General features: G+C 39.7%; 1 pseudogene; it reads right to left on the bottom strand.

Moving 5' to 3' along the window:
- Positions 1-15,450: 15,450 nt before the first annotated feature.
- LOC129560947 (hydroxyacyl-coenzyme A dehydrogenase, mitochondrial pseudogene) lies at positions 15,451-16,383 on the bottom strand (annotated as a pseudogene).
- Positions 16,384-22,102: the final 5,719 nt, after the last annotated feature.

The raw sequence follows: 22,102 nt of genomic DNA, 5'->3' as shown, positions 1-22,102 counted from the left end.
CCTTACTTCCTAGTTCACTCTGACCTTGATCTGGTAGATACCCTTCCACCAGGCAGGAATCTTCAGCAAGTGTTTTGCTTGGCAATTGATCTCATGGCTATTTGGTATGAATTGCTTTTTAAAAAATATACAGAGAATAATTTATTTATATTTCCTTATTTAACAAGTGAGGAGTGAAATAAAGGAGCTCTTCATATATAGACACTGAAAAACAAACCAACAAATTCTAACCACCTTACAGCCAACAGCTGGCCATTGAATGTCATATGCGTGGATAGCAGAAGTGGTCAGTGACAACGCAGCAGAAGGCAGTTCAGGTCACAAATTCAGAACAGGAAATATATTTTCATCTTGTTATTTATGACCCAGCCTTAAAGGAAAACAGATGGTAGTACTTTCAGAGCTGTTTTGCTCTTGTTTCAAATGGCTAATTCAAATCAAACATGGGATTCTATTCTTAGTCAAGGCAGCTGCTGCGTTGTCTGAACTGGGCTGTTTTTCCCAACCACACCCCCTTCCCTGAACAGAGTAGCCAGACAAGACCATAGTGAAGTTCCCATCACCCAGCAACCCTAAGAGAACTGTATCTGCCCACAGCAGTACTGCATCTAATGGGATGTCACCACTTCCAATAAACTGGATGCATTTTGAGTATAATCCACAACTTCCACACCCTGCCCTTGTGTAGTTCATCCTGTCAAAAGCATAACTTGCCCTTTGAAGGCAGTGATTTATTCCAATTTTAGAGCCGAGTGGCTGCTCAGGGACTCCTTTAGGGTGGGGAAGATTGCAGAGATGGGAATAGAAGTCAAAGAGGGCCAGAAGAGGAAATGGAATATGAGATGTTCCCACAAGATGAAGGAAGAGGCGAACACTGTGGAAGTGGCTTCACCCTGGGTGGCCATATTGCCCTGTTGATTTCCTTTAGCCAAAGGCTCTTTTATAAGACTCAATGGCAAGCAGTTGAAAAGTAAATGCTTGAATTAACCACTCTTTTAAAAAATGCGTTTTTGTGAAGACAAAGTAATATATGTACATCATTGAAAAAATAAAGTACCTTCCAGTCTTCCGTTTTCTTTCTTCACTCTCTGAGAGAGTTCCTTAGCGCCAGCCTTCCACAAAAACCTCTTCCCTGCCATCCCACACCCCGGAAGCAATCAGTTTAAATACTTCCGGCTGTTGACTTTGGGCATTTACCTCTGTATTTCTAACAAGTTCACTTATATTGTTAGTTTTTAAAATTTTAGACACTATTTCTTAATGTTCTCCGGTGATATCTGAGGATTTACCCCCCTAGAATTCCTTTCCCAAATTACCCATTCTCCAAATTGAGTTATAGTACATTTTTTGGTTCATTACCTGACAGTTTTTATATTATTGCAAGTAAGTAAACATTTTTCATTGCCAAAATATATGTCACAGTATTATTCAGTTCAGTTCAGTCGCTCAGTCGTGTCCGACACTTTGCGACACTTTGCGACTGCACGCCAGGCCTCCCTGTCCATCATCAACTCGCGGAGTTCACTCAAACTCATGTCCACAGAGTCGGTGATGCCATCCAGCCATCTTATTCTCGGTCGTCCCCTTCTCCTCCCGCCCCCAACCTTTCCCAGCATCAGAGTCTTTTCCAGTGAGTCAACTTGTCGCATGAGGTGGCCAAAGTATTGCAGTTTCAGCTTTAGCATCAGTCCTTCCAATGAACACCCAGGATCGATCTCCCTTAGAATGGACTGGTTGGATCTCCTTGTGGTACAAGGGACTCTCAAGAGTCTTCTCCAACACCACAGTTCAAAAGCATCGATTCTTCGGCAATCAGCTTTCTTCACAGTCCAACTCTCACATCCATACATGACCACGGGAAAAACCATAGCCTTGACTAGACGGACCTTGGTTGGCAAAGTAATGTCTCTGCTTTTTAATATATTATCAAGGTTGGTCATAACTTTCCTTCCAAGGAGTAAGTGTCTTTTAATTTCATGGCTGCAATCAGCATCTGCAGTGATTTTGGAGCCCAAAAAAATAAAGTCTGACACTGTTTCCACTGTTTTTCCATCTATTTCCCATGAAGTGATGGGACCAGATTCCATGATCTTCGTTTTCTGAATGTTGAGCTTCAAGCCAACCTTTTCACTCTCCTCTTTCACGTTCATCAAGAGTATTATTAGACTTCCTTTTTTGTACAAATTTTTGCTTTTTTGTGCAGCTAATTATTGCTCAGTTTTTAAATTTTCTTTTTTTGTGTTCTTTATAAACTTTTTTCCTTTGATATGAAAACTTATTCAATGTATAACTATAATATTTTTCAAATAATCGAGCATGTACAATAATCTTTTAGCGTCCTTCTACTCCCTTATTCCCCCTTTCTTTTGGAAACCTTCCTTCTCCCTCTTTCTTCTTGCTCTGATATAGGCTAGGTCTTTTGAACAAGGCTTAATCTAGGACTTTTTGTTATTTTTACTCTGCATTGGCTCCTTTTCCCAGGATTCCATGTCCTATGATAGCATCTTAAACACAGATGCCTGGCAAGTAAAACTTCTGATTCCTTGGATTCCTGAATCTATTGTTATTTTACCCTGACATTATACATATAATAGTTTGACATGGCAGTGATAATAAGAAACTAAGATTAATGAACTTGAAGTCATACCAATAGAAACCTAAAACTATAAAACTTCTATAAGAAAACATAGGAGGACATCTTTATGATCTTGGGGTTAGTTGAAGATTGCTGAGATATATCACTAAACGCATGATCCATTAAAATACTGAATTTTACCAAAATAAAAAACTGACTCTTTCAGAAGAGTAGGAAAATAAAAGTCACAGACTGGAAGAAAATATTTGCAAAAACTCATATCTGATAAAGAACTTCTAAGTAGAATATATTGTTAACTTAATTAAACAAAAAAGCCATTAAGCTGAGTTGGTCCTGATGCCTTGGCAGCCTACATAAGCAAACTAAAACCTAAGCCTATAAATGCCTCAAGGTTAAGAAATCAACACCTAAGAACTACCAGTTACAAACAACCAACTAACCTTTTTCCAAATGAGGCAAATGCTTAACCATTGTCTCATCAAGTGATTTCATGGCTTTGCTTCTGCTCTTTCTCTATGAGTCTATGCCCTTGCTCTTGTTGATGGAATATTCCTAACCATTTCACATTTGTCATCATCTGATTTAAATAGGTTTTTGCTTAAGTAAACCCTTAAAATGTTTAATATGCTTTAGTTCATCTTTCCACTGTTCTGGTGCTGTAAGTGGAGAGCCCTGATGGCCTCCAGGAGCAACAAGCACAGAACAGGCATAAGAACATCCCTGCACCCTTTGTGCTCACTCTTCTCTTGCTGCTCTTGAAGATCACAGGTAAGTCCTTTTCAGATATTTGTGCTACTGAACACAAGTTTGTGCCTGATGTGCAGTGAGACCAAAGAAACCAAAATGTTAGAGTTTGGAGCAGGGAAAGGTTTATTGCAGAGTCATGATAGGAGAATGGGTGGCTTATGCTCCAAACCTCTGAACTCCCCAATAAGCTTGGAGAAGTTTTAAAAAAAATTATTTATTTATTTATTTTTGAAGGATAATTGCTTTATAATATTGTGTTGGTTTCTGCTGTATATCAACATGAATCAGCCATGAATCAATAGGTATACACATGTCTCTTTCCTCCCACCCCACCTCTAGATTGTTACAGAGCCCCTGTTTGAGTTCCCTGAGTCATACAGCAAATTCCCACTGCCTCTCTATTTTTACATATGGTAGTGTATATATTTCCACACTGCTGTCTCCATTTGTCTCACTCTCTCTTCCCTGCACCCCACCCCACGTCCATAAGTCTGTTCTCTATGTCTGCGTCTCCATTTTTGCACTGCAAATAGGTTCATCAGTACCATCTTTCTAGATTGCATGTATATGCCTTAATATATGATATTTGTTTTTCTCTTTCTGACTTACTTCACTTTGTATAATAGGATCTAGGTTCATCCACCTCATTCAGTTCAATTCAGTTCAGTCGCTCAGTCGTGTCCGACTCTCCGCGACCCCATGAACCACAGCACGCCAGGCCTCCCTGTCCATCACCAACTCCCGGAGTTCACTCAAACTCATGTCCATCGAGTCGGTGATGCCATCCAGCCATCTCATTCTCTGTCGTCCCCGTCTCCTCCTACCCCCAATCCCTCCCAGCATCAGAGTCTTTTCCAGTGAGTCAACTCGTCGCATGAGGTGGCCAAAGTATTGCAGTTTCAGCTTTAGCATCAGTCCTTCCAATGAACACCCAGGATTGATCTCCTCTAGAATGGACTGGTTGGATCTCCTTGCAGTCCAAGGGACTCTCAAGAGTCTTCTCCAGAACCACAGTTCAAAAGCATCAATTCTTCGGCGATTAGCACTGACTCAAATGCGTTGCTTTTTATGGCTAAGTAATATTCCACTGTATATATGCACCACAGTTTCTTTATCCATACTTCTATCAGTGGACATCTAGGTTGCCTGCATGTCCTAGAGTTGCAACAAACATTGGGGTACATGTATCTTTTTCAATTATGACTTTCTCAGGGTATATGCTCAGTAGTGGGATTGTTGGATCATATGTTAGTTTTATTCCTAGTTTTTTCAAGGAACCTCCATATTGTCTTCCATAGTGGCTGTATCAATTTACATTCCCACCAATAGTGCACGAGGGTTCCCTTTTCTGGGGAGAGAAGTTTTTACAGGCAAAATTTGGGGTGAGGGCTATAAGGTGTGTGACTTTCTTCTCATTGGTTGGAGGCGAGCTAATAGCGTTGTGCTCCAAGAATCTTGCATTCAGCCTGAAGTCACCATCCTCGACCTGGACGGGGGCCTTCGTTCCAACAGAAGAACTCAAAGATATTGTTGTATATATTCCTTGAGGAGAAACCAGGACCCTGTCTCAAGGCTGCACTTTTATTTCTTGACTGCTCTTCCCTTGTTTCTGCATTCACTCTGTTCCTTGATTAGCAGCCTTTTGAATCTGCCCTTTGGAGCTCAGGGAAGAAGGCTGAAATCTTTTCCCTGAAAATAAGACATGGAGGACACAGAAAGGATTTGTGCCTAGGAGGGTCCCACAGAGTCATTTGGTTTCACTTGAGTCCCACAGATTTTGTGCTATGAGCTCTCAGACTTTATATACACATTTCTTTTTCTGAACAGCATCCAAGATTGAGCTGCATCTAACTTAAAATGTACTGGGTCCAGTGTTAGGCCTCAGGGAATCAAAACTTTGTTTCAAGGGGGGCAAAAAAAAAAAAAAAAAGAGCGAATATGGGTTCCTATGAGTACAAAGACTCTGAGACTCCTCCACCTGGGACTCTGGCTAACTATCTGTGTAAAAATTATGGTTCCACTTGTGTTTGAACAAGTAGATTAAACTTACGGAAGATAATTTTAATTACAGTAGCCACATTAGGAAACTTTTAACCTAGATAAGCTTATCAATTTACTTGATGCCCTAGAGAAACAGGGATCTTAGCCAAGAATTCAATGCAAAGGGTAAAGAGAAAAATGTTTTTTCTCCTGTACAGTTTCTGGTGACCAAGATGGGACCTGCTGAGACATTCCACTTGCTCTGGAGCTTGCAGATGGAATCCGAGGAAAACTGGCAGAAGCTGGTGAAGGGTAAGAACTTTTATGAAAGTCGGCTATTTCAAATCTCAGTCTATAGTGCCTGGTTGAGAGAGGAAGGTAAAATTTTATGTTGTCCTTTTCTTTTCAAATTCAGACTCCTGACACTTGTTTTTGGAGTATCCTTTGGTTATAGGTTCTTTCCCTCCCAAGGAGGGCTATTTTTTCTTCTTTGTATTGTTTGGTGTCCTTAGAACTTGACTTTCTGCCATTTGTGGTTAGTGTCCTGTGAACTGTTGCCCATCTCATGGGAACTGGCTAAATCATGCCTCCTTTTGGTTATCTTTAGTAGTGGTTCTGGATCTTGGGAAGGCTGCATCTTTTGCACCCTTTTAGGGAATGCCTCTTGTATCCATTGTTAAGCCTTACTTGGTTTGGTTTTGAGTCACTTAATAGGTATACCTTTTTTTTTTTTTAAAGAAAAAATGTTCAATACTGTCAGGAATACTTACTGTTGGTCCCAAGTAAAACCTGGTAAAAAGGTATTTGAAAGGTTTTTTAAACATGAATTCTATGGGCAGAAGTTGGGCAAACTGGAAACTGATATTCAAAGTTTGATAGAAAATTTTAAAGGCCTTTCCCCCCAACTTAAAATGAAATTACATGCCCACAAGGGGAAAACAAAACAAAACAAAACAAAACCATTGAAGAAGAATTTACTTTTGAAGCCATTGTGGAAGAATTTACTGAAGCATGCCAAAGACACATAACTCTAAATCTAGAACACAGAAATCTTTTGATTTCCGTCTTAGATGGAATTCTTTTACGTTATATATAAGCCAATTGAAGGTAATACAGTTCGGTGGGTGGGATAATTCCTTGATATCATCCAGGTTGCAACTCAGTTCTTTGAGTTTTTACAGTTAAACTGTTTAACTGTTTTTACAGTTAAAAACAACTGCACTTGCCTTACAAATGAACTCTATAGAAGAACAGAATTGTATCTCTAGGAGCAATTCAAAGCTCACCTATCCTTTTTACCAATCCCCAAACATCCCCTGTTCATCTCAAAGTTCTGCAGATATTGTAAAAAGGTCTTGACTTAGGAAACAAAAGTCCTTTTGGAGGAACTTACATCCTTTCTCTGTGCCTTTGAGGTGTAAATGTTCTACCAGGTCTTCTCTAAGAACCAAGAGCCATCTCTTTGAAATGCAAACTTCTGTGGGGTAATTCTTATCAGAAGGAAAAAGGAAACTATCTGGAAACTAGGTGAATAAAAATTGTTAAACATCTTCTCCACAAATATTAGTAAAAAGCTTAAGCCTTTTGAGCAGAAAACTTCAAATTATTTTCATCTTCCTGAAACACAATTCAGATCCAACTGTTCTTTTATAAACTAGTGAGTTTTGCATTACATGCTGATTGCAGCCATGAAATTAAAAGACGCTTACTCCTTGGAAGGAAAGTTATGACCAACCTTGATAGTATATTAAAAAGCAGAGACATTACTTTGCCAACCAAGGTCCGTCTGTCTAGTCAAGGCTATGGTTTTTCCCGTGGTCATGTATGGATGTGAGAGTTGGACTGTGAAGAAAGCTGATCGCCGAAGAATTGATGCTTTTGAACTGTGGTGTTGGAGAAGACTCTTGAGAGTCCCTTATACTGCCAGGAGATCCAACCAGTCCATTCTAAGGGAGATCAATCCTGGGTGTTCATTGGAAGGACTGATGCTAAAGCTGAAACTGCAATACTTTGGCCACCTCATGCAACGAGTTGACTCACTGGAAAAGACTCTGATGCTGGGAAAGGTTGGGGGTGGGAGGAGAAGGGGACGACGGAGAATGAGATGGCTGGATGGCATCACCGACTCTGTGGACATGAGTTTGAGTGAACTCCGGGAGTTGGTGATGGACAGGGAGGCCTGGCATGCTGTGATTCATGGGGTCGCGGAGAGTCGGACATGACTGAGCGACTGAACTGAACTGAACTTGTCTCATGACTAAAATTTTAAAATGAAATCTGTAAGATTTCTGTTTGAGTCTGTCTATATGTTTATGTATGTCTATATACATATGTTATAGATGTGTGATTTTTCTATCCGTGGATCAGTTCAGTTCAGTCGCTCAGTCGTGTCTGACTCTTCGCGACCCCATGAATCACAGCACGCCAGGCCTCCCTGTCCATCACCAACTCCCGGAGTACACTCAAACTCATGTCCACAGAGTCGGTGATGCCATCCAGTCATCTCATTCTCCGTCGTCCCCTTCTCCTCCCACCCCCAACCTTTCCCAGCATCAGAGTCTTTTCCAGTGAGTCAACTCGTCGCATGAGGTGGCCAAAGTATTGCAGTTTCAGCTTTAGCATCAGTCCCTCCAATGAACATCCAGGATTGATCTCCTTTAGAATGGACTGGTTGGATCTCCTTGCAGTATAAGGGACTCTCAAGAGTCTTCTCCAACACCACAGTTCCAAAGCATCGATTCTTCGGCGATCAGCCTTCTTCACAGTCCAACTCTCACATCCATACATGACCACGGGAAAAACCATTGCCTTGACTAGACGGACCTTGGTTGGCAAAGTAATGTCTCTGCTTTTTAATATACTATCAAGGTTGGTCATAACTTTCCTTCCAAGGAGCAAGCATCTTTTAATTTCATGGCTGCAATCAGCATCTGCAGTGATTTTGGAGCCCAAAAAAACAAAGTCTGACACTGTTTCCACTGTTTTTCCATCTATTTCCCATGAAGTGATGGGACCAGATGCCATGATCTTTGTTTTCTGAATGTTGAGCTTCAAGCCAACCTTTTCACTCTCCTCTTTCACTTTCATCAAGAGGCTTTTGAGTTCCTCTTCACTTTCTGCCATAAGGGTAGTGTCATCTGCATATCTGAGATTGTTGATATTTCTCCCAGCAATCTTGATTCCAGCTTGTGCTTCTTCCAGCCCAGCGTTCCTCATGATGTACTCTGCATATAAGTTAAATAAGCAAGGTGACAATATACAACCTTGACGTACACCTTTTCCTGTTTGGAACCAGTCTGTTGTTCCATGTCCAGTTCTAACAGTTGCTTCCTGACCTGCATACAGGTTTCTCAAGAGGCAGGCCAGGTGGTCTGGAATTCCCATCTCTTTCAGAATGTTCCACAGTTTATTGTGATCGACACAGTCAAAGGCTTTGTCATAGTCAATGAAGCAGAAATAGATGTTTTTCTGAAACTCTCTTGCTTTCTCCATGATCCAGCGGATGTTGGCAATTTGATCTCTGGTGCCTCTGCCTTTTCTAAAACCTGCTTGAACATCTGGGAGTTCACGGTTTACATACTGCTGAAGCCTGGCTTGGAGAATTTTGAGCATGACTTTACTAGCGTGTGAGATGAGTGCAATTGTCCGGTAGTTTGAGCATTATGTGGCATTGCCTTTCTTTGGGATTGGAATGAAGACTGGCCTCTTCCAGTCCTGTGGCCACTGCTGAGTTTTCCAAATCTGCTGGCATATTGAGTGCAGCACTTTCACAGCATCATCTTTCAAGACTTGAAATAGCTCAACTGGAATTCCATCACCTCCACTAGCTTTGTTAGTAGTGATGCTTTCTAATGCCCACTTGACTTCACATTCCAAGATGTCTGGCTCTAGGTCAGTGATCACATTATCGTGACTATCTTGGTAGTGTTTCTAAAATTTGTAAGGGAGATCTATTTAATCGGCTTAAGGAAAAATAAGCATGTATATAAATTAAGTATTCCCTCAGAATTATAGAAAATAACTCGAATGATTTTCAAGTTCTCATGATTTGGAATAATCTTTATGTATGGATGTGAGAGTTGGACTGTGAAGAAAGCTGATCACCAAAGAATTGATGCTTTTGAACTGTGGTGTTGGAGAAGACTCTTGAGAGTCCCTTGGACTGCAAGGAAATCCAACCAGTCCATTCTAAAGGACATCAATCCTGTGTGTTCATTGGAAGGACTGATGCTAAAGCTGAAACTGCAATACATGGCCACCTCATGCGATGAGTTGACTCACTGGAAAAGACTCTGATGCTGGGAAAGGTTGGGGGCGGGAGGAGAAGGGGACAACAGAGAATGAGATGGCTGGATGGCATCACCGACTCTGTGGACATGAGTTTGAGTGAACTCCGGGAGTTGGTGATGGACAGGGAGGCCTGGCGTGCTGTGATTCATGGGGTCGCGGAGAGTCGGACACGACTGAGCGACTGAACTGAACTGAACTGAACTTATCAAATAAAAACTGGTTTAAGTGTTACTTTAATTAAAATAGGCATGTCTTCAGAGTTATCACGATTAAATATAATGCAGACATGAAACTTTTATTCTACTTGGATTTACCAAAAGTCAGATAAGCTCATGTTACGTGTTATAAAGTTTGTCAGCAAGAAAAATTACTTATGATGATGGTTGTTTACTGTCTCATGAAATTTTTTTGAGTAATCCAAATGTAATTGTTAAGAATAACAAATTTAAATAAGAGTAAATAAAATAAACATTTATTTACAAACTTTACAACAATAATTATGTTTTATGGTATCTTTACATAAAAATAGTTTCCAAAATCTTTTTGGTAACTTGAAACATCAAAGTTATATTAAGTTAAATAAAGCATATTCATTGCATATCTAGATTGTTTCCAAATAAGATAAAATACTGAAGCATTAATTACAGAACATAAGTTAATCTACTTTTGGAATTTTGTTAGGGGAACTTAAGATATTTTGGTTTCTGACAGCCAAGAATTATAATCAATACATGTAATTAAAACTTCTAGAAATAATAAGGATGAAGGGAAGTAACTATGTATGAAAAGTACAAAAGAAAAGTAGAATGCATTTTTTGGATAAGCCAAGGTATAAATGGCATGTTGTTGTTGTTAAGGGAAAAAATCATTTTGCCCTAAGTGGGATGACTGGTTGTTCCAGACTAAGAAGGAGGAAAAAATATAGGACAATAACCTGAATGAATATTAAAAGGTTATAGAAGATTGATGGAAAAGGAGTTTTGGAAAAGAAATTTTATGAATGGTCAAGATGGCTAAAATTGGGTTAGATTTATTTAAATGTTTTAAGAATGAGTCTTAATATAAAAATATTCTGGTACAAAATTAGACTTTGGTTGTCTCTATGTTAAAAGAACAGTTTCTTTGGACTATTGGTCTGCTCTTGACAGTGACTCTGAAAGTTTTTCTTTACCTTTTGAGTAGTCTGCTTGAAAAGCATAGATTTTGAGTCTTACCAAAATAATTTTTCTAGGCTTCATACTGTCTTTATCAAGTCTTTGATTACTTGGGAGAACTGAGTTTTCTCAATATTAAGAGAAAATTTTTTTGTTTTTTTTTTAAACAACCATATAGCCTTCTGTATTTGTCTTTAAGATCTTCTACATTGGAAGGACTGATGCTAAAGCTGAAACTGCAATACTTTGGCCACCTCATGCAACGAGTTGACTCACTGGAAAAGACTCTGATGCTGGAAAAGGTTGGCGGCGGGAGGAGAAGGGGACGACAGAGAATGAGATGGCTGGATGGCATCACCGACTCGATGGACATGAGTTTGAGTGAACTCCGGGAGTTGGTGATGGACAGGGAGGCCTGGCGTTCTGTGATTCATGGGGTCGTGGAGAGTCGGACACAACTGAGCGACTGAACTGAACTGAACTGAACGGTCACTTTGGTTAAATAGATAATTGAGTATTATTCCATAATTACCTGTGGTTTTACATAATCAAATATAAAAGCCTTTTGCCATTTTGACAATGTCCCCAAATCATATTCTAAGTGGAATCTTTTTGACAATAAACTAACTTTGAGAATTCCTGGGGATGTCCCTGAGAAATCTTAGAGGATTTGTGTCTTACCTTGTGCAAGAGAGATATTGAACTGATTATGTTTATTTGGTACCAAAGAGGCATTATCAAATAAGAAGTGATGATAAACCTCAGGTTATATGTGTATGGATATATGTTACTAATATAGATACTCCTCCAGAAATTGCAGTTCATAGAAATTGGTCAGTACTCTCATTGTTCAATTAGTATTTTAAACTGTTGTATGCTATAGAAATAACTATATTTTATATCAAACTCTCATCATATGTTTAACCATTGCTGTTTTTTTCAAAGTTTTTTGTAGACAGTTATTGTTTTATTTTCATGCTTTTATAGAAGTGCTTTGTTTTCAGAGAGATTTATTGAAAAGACTCTGCTAAATATCCTAGAATACAGATTTCTGATAACTTTATGATCATATCACTGAACTGGGTAATAATTTCTAGAACCTTATAGGAAAAACTGGATTCAAGCACAAGAATTAATAACCATGGATTGACTGAACAGATAAGGATGATTGCAAGTTTTCATGAGTTTTTGTTAGAAAGATTGCTGCTTCTTTAATGTTTTGGCTTTCTAAGTTTAAGGAAAGCTTTTCTTCTTTTCTCTTAATCTATCTATGAATTATAGTAGTTTGGCATATATACTTTTAGTAGAATTGAAACATTTATTTTTTTTCCCTACCTGATCCCTCCTCGCTTTTAAAAAAAATAATAATTTATTTTTTTTTAATTGGAGGCTAATTGCTTTACAACATTGTAGTGGTTTTTGCCATACACTGACATGAATCAGTCACGGGTGCACATGTGTCTCCCATCCTGAACCCCCTCCCACCTCCCTCCCTTTCTCATCCCTCAGCGTTGTGCCAGTGCATTGGCTTTGAGTGCCCTGTTTCATGCATCAAACCTGGACTGGCGATCTATTTCACATATGGTAATATACATGTTTCAGTGCTATTCTCTCAAATCATCCCACCCTCGCCTTCTCCCACAGAGTCCAAAAGTCTTCTTTATATCTGTGTCTCTTTTGCTATCTTGCATACAGGGTCATCGTTACCATCTTTCTAAATTCCAATATATGTGTTAATATACTGTATTGATGTTTTTCTTTCTGACTTACTTCACTCTGTATAATAGGCTCCAGTTTCATCCACCTCATTAGTACTGATTCAAATGAGTTCTTTTTAATAGCTGAGTAGTATTCCATTGTGTGTATGTACCACAGCTTTCTTATCCATTTGTCTGCCAATGGACATCTAGGTTGCTTCCATGTCCTAGCTATTATAAACAGTGCTGCGATGAACATTGGGGTACACGTGTCTCTTTCAATTCTGAGTTCCTTGGTGTGTATGCCCAGCAGTGGGGTTGCTGGGTTGTATGGCAGTTCTGGTGAAGGCAATGGCAACCCACTCCAGTAATCTTGCCTGGAAAATCCTATGGGCAGAGGAGCCTGGTAGGCTGCAGTCCATGGGGTCGCTAAGAGCCAGACACGACTGGAGGTCTTCACTTTCACTTTTCACTTTCAATAATTGGAGAAGGAAATGGCAACCCACTCCAGTGTTCTTGCCTGGAGAATTCCAGGGACAGGGGAGCCTGGTGGGCTTCCGTCTATGGGGTCGCACAGAGTCGGACATGACTGAGGTGACTTAGCAGCAGCAGCATAGCAGTTCTAGTTCCAGTTTTTTAAGGAATCTCCACACTGTTCTCCATAGTGGCTGTACTAGTTTGCATTCCCACCAACAGTGTAAGAGGGTTCCCTTTTCTCCACACCCTCTCCAGTATTTATTGTTTGTTAACTTTGCCATTCTGACCAGCGTGAGATCGTACCTTATGTGGTTTTGATTTGCATTTCTCTGATAATGAGTGATGTTGATCATCTTTTCATGTGTTTGTTAGCCATCTGCACATCCTCTTTGGAGAAATGTCTGTTTAATTCTTTGATCCATTTTTTGATTGGGTCATTTCTTTTTCTTGTATTGAGCTGCATGAGCTGCTTGTATATTTTTTAGATTAATTCTTTGTCAGTTGCTTTGTTTGCTATTATTTTCTCCCATTCTGAAGGCTGTCTTTTCACCTTGCTTATAGTTTCCTTTGTTGTGCAAAAGCTTTTAGGTTTAATTAGGTCCCATTTGTTTATTTTTGCTTTTATTTTCATTACTCTGGGAGGTGGGTCATAGAGGATCCGGCTGTGATTTATGCCAGAGAATGCCTTGCCTATGTTTTCCTCTAGGAGTTTTATAGTTTCTGTTCTTATGTTTAATCTTTAATCCATTTGAGTTTATTTTTGTGTATGGTGTTATAAAGTGTTCTAGTTTCATTCTTTTACAGTTGGTTGACCAGTTTTCCCAGCACCACTTGTTAAAGAGGCTGTCTTTTCTCCATTGTATATTCTTGCCTCCTTTTTCAAAGATAAGGTGTCCATAGGTGCATGGATATATCTCTGGGCTTTCTATTTTGTTCCATTGATCTGTATTTGTGTCTTTCTGCCAGTACCATACTGTCTTGATGACTGTAGCTTTGTAATATAGTCTGAAGTCAGTCAGGTTGATTCCTCCAGTTCCATTCTTCTTCCTCAAGATTGCTTTGGCTTTTAGAAGTTTTCTGAATTTCCATACAAGTTGTGAAATTATTTGTTCTAGTTCTCTGAAAAATACTGTTGGTAGCTTGATAGGGATTGAATTGAATCTATAGATTGCTTTGGGTAGTATACTCATTTTCACTATACTGATTCTGCCAATCCATGAATATGGTATATTTCTCCATCTATTTCTGTCATCTTTGATTCTTTCATCAGTGTTTTATAGTTTTCTATATATGGGTCTTTTGTTTCTTTAGGTAGATTTATTCCTAAGTATTTTATTATTTTCATCACAATGGTGAATGGAATTGTTTCCTTAATTTCTCTTTCTGTTTTCTCATTGTTAGTATATAGGAATGCAAGGGATTTATGTGTATTAATTTTATAACCTGAAACTTTACTATATTCATTGATTATATCTAGTAGTTTTCTAGGTGGTGGCTTTCAGTTCAGTTCAGTCGCTCAGCTGGGTTTTCTATGTAGAGGATCATGTCTTCTGCAAACAGTGTGAGTTTTACTTATACTTTTCCAATCTGGATTCCTTTTATTTCCTTTTATTTCTTTTTTTCTCTTATTTCTATGGCTAAAACTTCCAAAAGTATGTTGAATGGCAGTGGTGAGAGTGGGCACCCTTGCCTTGTTCCTGACTTTATGGGAAATGCTTTCAATTTTTCACCATTGAGGATAATGTTTGCTGTGGGTTTATCATATATGGCTTTTATTAAGTTGAGGTATGTTCCTTCTATGCCTGCTTTCTGGAGGTTTTTTTTTTTTATCATCAATTGATGTTGAATTTTGTCAAAGGCTTTCTCTGCATCTATTGAGATATTCATATGGTTTTTATCTTCCAATTTGTTAATGTGGTGTATCACATTGATTGATTTGTGGATATTGAAGAATCCTTGCATCCTTGGGATAAAGCCCACTTGGTCATGATGTATGATCCTTTTAATATGCCTTTGGATTATGTTTGCTAGAATTTTGTTGAGGATTTTTGCATCTATTTTCATCACTGATATTGGCCTGTAGTTTTCTTTTTTCTTTTTTGGCATCTTTATCTGGTTTTGGTATTAGGGTGATGGTGGCCTCATAGAATGAGTTTGGAAGTTTACCTTCCTCTGTAATTTTCTGGAAGAGTTTGAGTAGGATAGGTGTTAACTCTTCTTAAATTTTTGGTAGAATTCACCTTTGATCCCATCTGGTCCTGGGCTTTTGTTTGTTGGAAGATTTTTGAGTACAGTTTTTCAATTTCTGTGCTTGTGATGGGTCTGTTAAGATTTTTTTTTCTTCCTGGTTCAGTTTTGGAAGGTTATACTTTTCTAAGAATTTGTCCATTTCTTCCAAGTTGTCTATTTTTTTGTCATATGGTTGCTGATAGTACTCTCTTATGATCAGGCACTTGGGGAGTTGCTGGTATGTGCTTATGGGGCTTCGTCCTGGAGCCAGAGAAGCTGCTCACTTGTATTTGTAATATCCATCTCCATTCTTCTTGTCAAACTTATTCTCTGCTACCAACTTATTCAGGGATGGGCTGGGCTGAAACAGGGGTTCTTTGAGTCCATTTCATGCCAACCATCCAGGATGAACTTCGTAGTATCCAATCCAACATAATCGAGACACTCAGATGGACCCACGGGGTACCTGAGGCCTGGCTTCATAGCAGTGTCAGTGTCTTCCTTGGACATGTCACCTCATTCATACAGCCTGACTGCTTCTATGAGGTATGACGCCAGAAGACGGTTCATAATAAACCCAGGAGTGTCCTTGCAAGCAGCAGGGTGCTTTCCCAGGGCTTTGCTGAGGTCTAGCAGAGATTCAAAGGTCTTCTGGCTGGTCATTGGTGTTTTAATGACCTCCACAAGCTTCATCAAAGGCACTGGGTTGAAGAAATTGAGCCTGGTCCTGTTTGGTGGTGGAATTGGCTAGGCTTGTGATCTGCAACGAGGAAGTGTTGCTGGCAAAGACTGTGTGTTCCACAGCCTTGTCCAGCCTCTTGAAGAGCTCGTTCATCACCTGCAGATTCTCTACAATGGCCTCCACCACCAGGTCTGTGCTGTGGACCATGGATGCTGCATCCATGCTGGTCGATATGCTGCTCAGGGTCTTTGCCACAAACTTATCAGCACTCTTGGGGTTTTCTGCAAACTTCTTCTTGGTCACTTTCTGAAGACTTTCCTCAATACCCTTTCTAGATTTTGCCAGGATGTCCTCTGTTTGGTCCACCAGCACTACTGTGTGGTCAGTTGCTGCAGCAACCTGGGCAATTTTGGCACCCATCAACCCACTGCTGATGACCGTCATGTGCTTGATGAGGATTTTGTTCGCCAAGGCCATGGTGGTGGAGGAGAAGGACATGGAACGCATGAATTGCCTAGTTATAAAAGCCATAGTGCAGATGGTGAAGGCAGCAACAGGGACAAGACCTGACAGAGAATGATTCCTCTTCTCTTTATCTATGAATTATAGTAGTTTGGCATACATACTTTTGTTAACAGAGTTGGAACATTTGTTTTTTTCCCCTTCCTGATCCCTCCAGAATTCAGGAAATTATTGAATATTCTTATTTTCAGGGTAATATAGTTATTTGCATAAGTTTAATAGGAACCTGTTTTACTTATAACAGGACACAATTAGAAACACTGATTATATTACCAAGACTTTGACTGGAATGTCATCTCTGTAAATAATGTGCATAAAATCACATATGTACAGATAGTTTAAAGGAACTAAGGTTGAATTTCTGGAAACAATAAAGCCCCTTGGAAAACTAGTTTACAGAATTCCAAGCCTTACAAAGTGAGGAAGAAAGGTCACTTCCTGGAAGACCTAAAACTCTCAGGATATTTTGGGGACCTTGAGAAAAGTGGAATTAACCCAAATCTCTCTATCTCTATCTCTCTATAGAGATCACAGGCAAAGTCTGATGGTGTTCTGGGCTTGGCTTCTTAGCCTCAAGATATTTTAAAAGTCCAACTTGACATTCCTCATGAAAAGTTCCAGCAAAAATGATTTAAACAAAGTCTATAGGGTCAATTACTATTTTTGCTTCACTTACAAATAGTCAGGTCAAGTTTAAAACAAATTAGTCTTACTCTGAGTATCTGATAGAAATGACGGTGATTGTACAGAAAAGAAAATTAAGTTTCGGTAGGAAACTATAGCACAGTCTTGTGGATATTAAATTCTGGTCCTATTAATTGTTTTGTCGTATACCTGTAAACCAAACTAGATTCTGAATTATTCTAATTTCCTCAAATATTTGGCTCTGACTCTCCAAACTAATGTTTCTGACTTTTCTCCTGCCTTCTGATTTGGAATCACTAAGAACAGTATTTGCCCTTGAATTTTGTTGGAAAGGACTCTACCTGGTCCTCCTCTCTATTCGGACTGCAGTCAGACTTGAACCTTGTGTCTGCACTGCCCAATTACAAATGGCTTCTCCAGATTCTTGGACTTATAACTAGTATAAGATCTAGAGACCAAAATATTAAAATTGATGAGAGAAGTTCTCCCTCAGAGGCAGATGGCATCTTGAGGTAGACAGCTTTCCGAAGATCACAGAGCAAGATTTTCATCCTCAATATGAAACCTTTATTTCTTTTTGCCTTTCCCAATGTGTGCTTTCTCTTTGTCAATGCTTGGGCAGAAAATACACCTTAACTCTGAATTATCATTGAATCTATTGCTAAGGCCACATCTGTACAACAGAAGTCACTAGACTTTCTTGCTCATGTGGCTTTAGATGGTCAGATTGCTTTAGATTACTTACTGGCTGAACAAGGAGGAGTCTGTGCTGTGACAGATATCACCTGCTGTGCCTGCATCAACACCTCTGGTCTGTAGCAAAATACAAGAAATTAACAAACACACCATTTGGCTAAATCAAGTTCACACTCCTTCAGGTACCTTTCCTGATTTATTTGATAATGAGCTGATTTGGTTCATAAGGCCTTCTGGCTAAGAGTAGTAATTCAGTCTGTTGGTTTTATCCTCCTGATAGTCATTATTGTAGTCTCTCTGGTGCATGGTATTCTCTCAAGGGTCTTAAATACCCATTTGCAGCCATCGGCAGTGAATCAGATGGTCTCTCCGTGCCTGGACAAACAGAAACAAGATGAACAGCAAAGACAATTTTTCCATGAATCTGACATTATAATCTATGAGTTTCACAATGAGACAAAAACAACTCTGCGAGTGAGAATGTTGCTAATAACAAATTTTTGGTCAATTTCTCATGTATGCAAAGATGTCCAAAATGGGGGAATTATTAAATAAAGTGAATAAGGAGGCCATTAGATTGAGGTGCTTCTAATACCTTAGCAACCTACGTAAGCAAACCAAAACCTAAGGCAACAAATGCCTCAAGGTTAAGAAATAAAAACCTAAGGACTGCTAATCAACAAGCCTTTTCAGGATAAAGTAAACACTTAAGCTCTGTGTGCATGCATGCTTAGTCATTTAGTCGTGTCCAACTCTTTGTGACACTATGGACTGCAGCCTCACCAGGTTCCTCTGTCCGTGGGATTCTCCAGGCAAGAATGCTGGAGTGGGTTGCCATGCCCTCCTCCAGAGGATCTTTGTGACCCAGGGACTGGACCCGTGTCCCCTGAATTGCAGGTGGATTCTTTGCTGCTGAGCCACAGGGAAACCCAATACTTAAGCGATAGCCAATCAAATAATTTCCTACCTTTCATTCTGCATCTTCTCTATGAAAGTCTTTTCTCTTATTTCTGCAGAGGGAGTGCTCCTACTTTCAAGTTAAAGTGCTGCCTGATTTGAATTGATTTTTTTCTCAAATAAACTCTTAAAAATTTTAATATGCCTAAGATTTATCTTTTAACTGAACAGTAAGAAAACAACCCAATTAAAAAATTGTACAAAGATTTGAACAGTTTACCAGAGAAGATATATGGATGATCAATAAGCACATGAAAAGATAGTCAACAGTAGTCATTAGGGAAATGTAAATTAAAGTCGCAGAAAAATAGTACTTCATACCTAGTAGAATGAAAAATTAAATAGACTGACCATATCCAGTATTAGCAAGGAAGTAGAAGAGCTGGAACTCGCATACACTGCTGGTGGAAATGTAAAATGTCCCAGCAACTTTGGAAAGCAGTCTGGCAGTTTGTTAAAAAGTTAAAACTTACACCTATTTTGTAATGGTCAGCCATTCCACTAATAGGTATTCATTTGAGAGAAAATAAGGTATATGTCCAATATTCTTAGCAGATATTTTGTAATAGCCCAATCCCAGAAACAACCCAATTATTTATCAACAATGGATAAACAAATTATGTCATAATTCATACAATATGATACCACTCAGCAATAAAAAGAACAAAATATTGATGTACATAACTATATGAATGAATCGCAAAATAAGTATGCTGAGTAAAAGAAGCACACAAATATCAATACATAATGTTGAGCACATTTATGTAAAAAACTCTTGACAATGCAAATTAACAACATGGATTATTTGGGATTCTCCTTCAGGATTTACTGTCTTGATATGATGATGTTTTCATGGATATTTACCTATGTCAGAGTTGTCAACTTGTACACTTTAAATGTATGTAGCTTTTACATGTCAATTAGAACTCCGTAGCATTTTTTGCTAAAGCTGAAACTGCAATACTTTGGCCACCTCATGCGACGAGTTGACTCACTGGAAAAGACTCTGATGCTGGGAAGGGTTGGGGGCGGGAGGAGAAGAGGACGACCTAGAATGAGATGGCTGGATGGCATCACCAACTCTGTGGACATGAGTTTGAGTGAACTCCGGGAGTTGGTGATGGACAGAGAGGCCTGGCGTGCTGTGATTCGTGGGGTCATGGAGAGTCGGACACGACTGAGCGACTGAACTGAACTGAACATTTTTTGAAAAATTAAAAAAGCATGGTAGGGAGATACCTAAAATGTGCATTTTAACAGATTACAAAAATGCTTTCAGATCACCATGGTTGTCTATTCACCATCAGTATCTTTTAAGCTAGGCACTGAGCAAATCTGAGTTCCTAACATCACTGACTTCCAGTCCAATAGTGGAGTGAGACAATTGTTTATGTAAAATAATAATATGGTACATTTTAGTGAGCCCTTTCTATTTCCTGAACATTTAAAAAGAAAAGCGTATTTACATAAGCAGTTACTTTACTGATGAGCACACTGAGGCAGAGGGAGGGAAGTGCCCTGAGTCACTCGCCCAGCGCCGCTCAGTAAGGGGCAGAGCTGAGGTCCGAACCCAGGCGTTGTGGATGCGGTGTCACGGTCCTCCTGGTCCTGCCTTCGGATGACGAGCTGAGGATGTGAAGTGTGCACAACGCAGGGATGGCTGGCCTCAAGACAGCGCCACCTAGTGTGCGATGGGAGGGGTGCGGAGAGGCCGTCGGGGGGTCCGCGCTCCCCTGGAGAAGGGACTGGTAGGAGCCACGCAGGTGAAGGCAGTGCACTTTGGGCAGTAGGCGTGCGAGACTTTGCCCATATTTACCTATCTGGTTACTGTCTCCATTGTTCTCGCTCTGTGTCTCTTTACTTCTCTTTGAAATGCATGGGGATGGGGAACTGTATATGCGTAGCTCTTGATAACCACAGTGTGTAGAACTGGATCAAGGGAGTGGGTGCTGGAAGCAACCATGTCATCTTTCCTGGTGGAGTCCTGGAACGCTTGGCAAGAACGATTGGAGAGCTGTAAACAATGGCTGAAGACTCCATTCTACTTTGAACAGGTGGGGTCTTTCATATCTTTTTAGAGACTCTTATTAAGTCTTCTGAGAGATACCTGCAGCTGCTGAAAGCTATGTCCAAATCCAATTTTTTGGAGAAAATATGTAAATGATTATGATATTGTAATAGTGTCATTCAATGTACCGGTCTGAACTCATGCTTATTCACATCAAGAGGGAAGATAAACTCAGATTTGCAATTGCAAAAGGCCAAAGCTGATCCTCCCCAACCCCCCAAATCTCTAAACTAAACACATTGCAGAATTAAAATGTTGAATAATTGGTAATTAGCAGTGGTCCTAAAGAGTGCTGGGCACTATTGCAAAGCTTCTATAACCTGTGGATATTACTATAATTGTTTTTCAAGGAAAAACTGGATTAGAGATGAGACACGATGATATGAAGGACGTTCAGTGTTCGGCAAGTTGAGACAGGCAGCTCAGGGGCCCCACTAATCTTTAAGTCCCTGAAAGGTATATTGTTAATACTACATGACAGATAAATTATATTGCGAACCCCAAGAAATGCCTAGGGGGAAATCAAAAAATGCCGTTAGCAGACAGACCTTTTATGATTTTCCCAGGATACTGCTGTGTTTCCAGAAACACGGTTCACAGTCTCACTGAATCACGTACGTCACATTACCAGAAACAGTTGCTGATGAATACTTCATTTAAATGGTATTGAGATAAAAGCAGGAAGGCTGTGAACAGTTAAAGGCAGAAAAGTAACATATGTGTCCATTGGTGTATTGTCCCAAATGGGGAGCACCTTTATCAATTTTTTTTTTTTTTTCATTCTGCCTTGTTCTGCCAGGGGACTGGAAAACATGTCACTTTTCCACCTTCACGGGGCATTTTCTAGTTTGTTTGGATTTATGTCACAAGCTTAATGAGATTTAAATGGAATTTTTGTATGTGAATAATATGGAGCATTAATGCAAAAATTTTAGTTTGCTGGGCTGCTGGCAGAATTTGCATAAGGGTTTTTAAATATGAAACAAGAATGTTGAAGCCCTTGTAAATCACAAGGCACAGCACTACTGGAGAAATCGTGGTGGTGTTGTTTCTGTTGTTTCGTCGCTAAGTCATGATTGACTCTTTGCAACCCCATGGACTGTATGTAGCTCACCAGGCTCCTCTGTCCATGGAATTTTCCAGGCAAGAATACTGGAATGGATAGCCATGCCCTTCTCCAGGGGATCTTCCCATTGCAGGGATCAAACCTGCATCTCCCGCAGTGGCAGGCGGATTCTTTACCACTGAGCTTCTAAGGAAGCCCTACTGGAGAAACAGAGGGAGCAGACCAAATTATCTAAGTAACTATGGTTTTAGGGAAAAAGTGACATCTTTAGTTTCATGAAAGTCGCCTCTGTTGGA

The sequence above is a fragment of the Moschus berezovskii genome, chromosome 10 (genome assembly GCF_049115385.1).
Source record: "Moschus berezovskii isolate FMDL1 chromosome 10, NW_MosBer_1.0, whole genome shotgun sequence".
Taxonomy (NCBI): domain Eukaryota; kingdom Metazoa; phylum Chordata; class Mammalia; order Artiodactyla; family Moschidae; genus Moschus; species Moschus berezovskii.
Note: the sequence above shows the minus strand (reverse complement) of the source record. Positions and strands in the feature narration are given on the sequence as shown.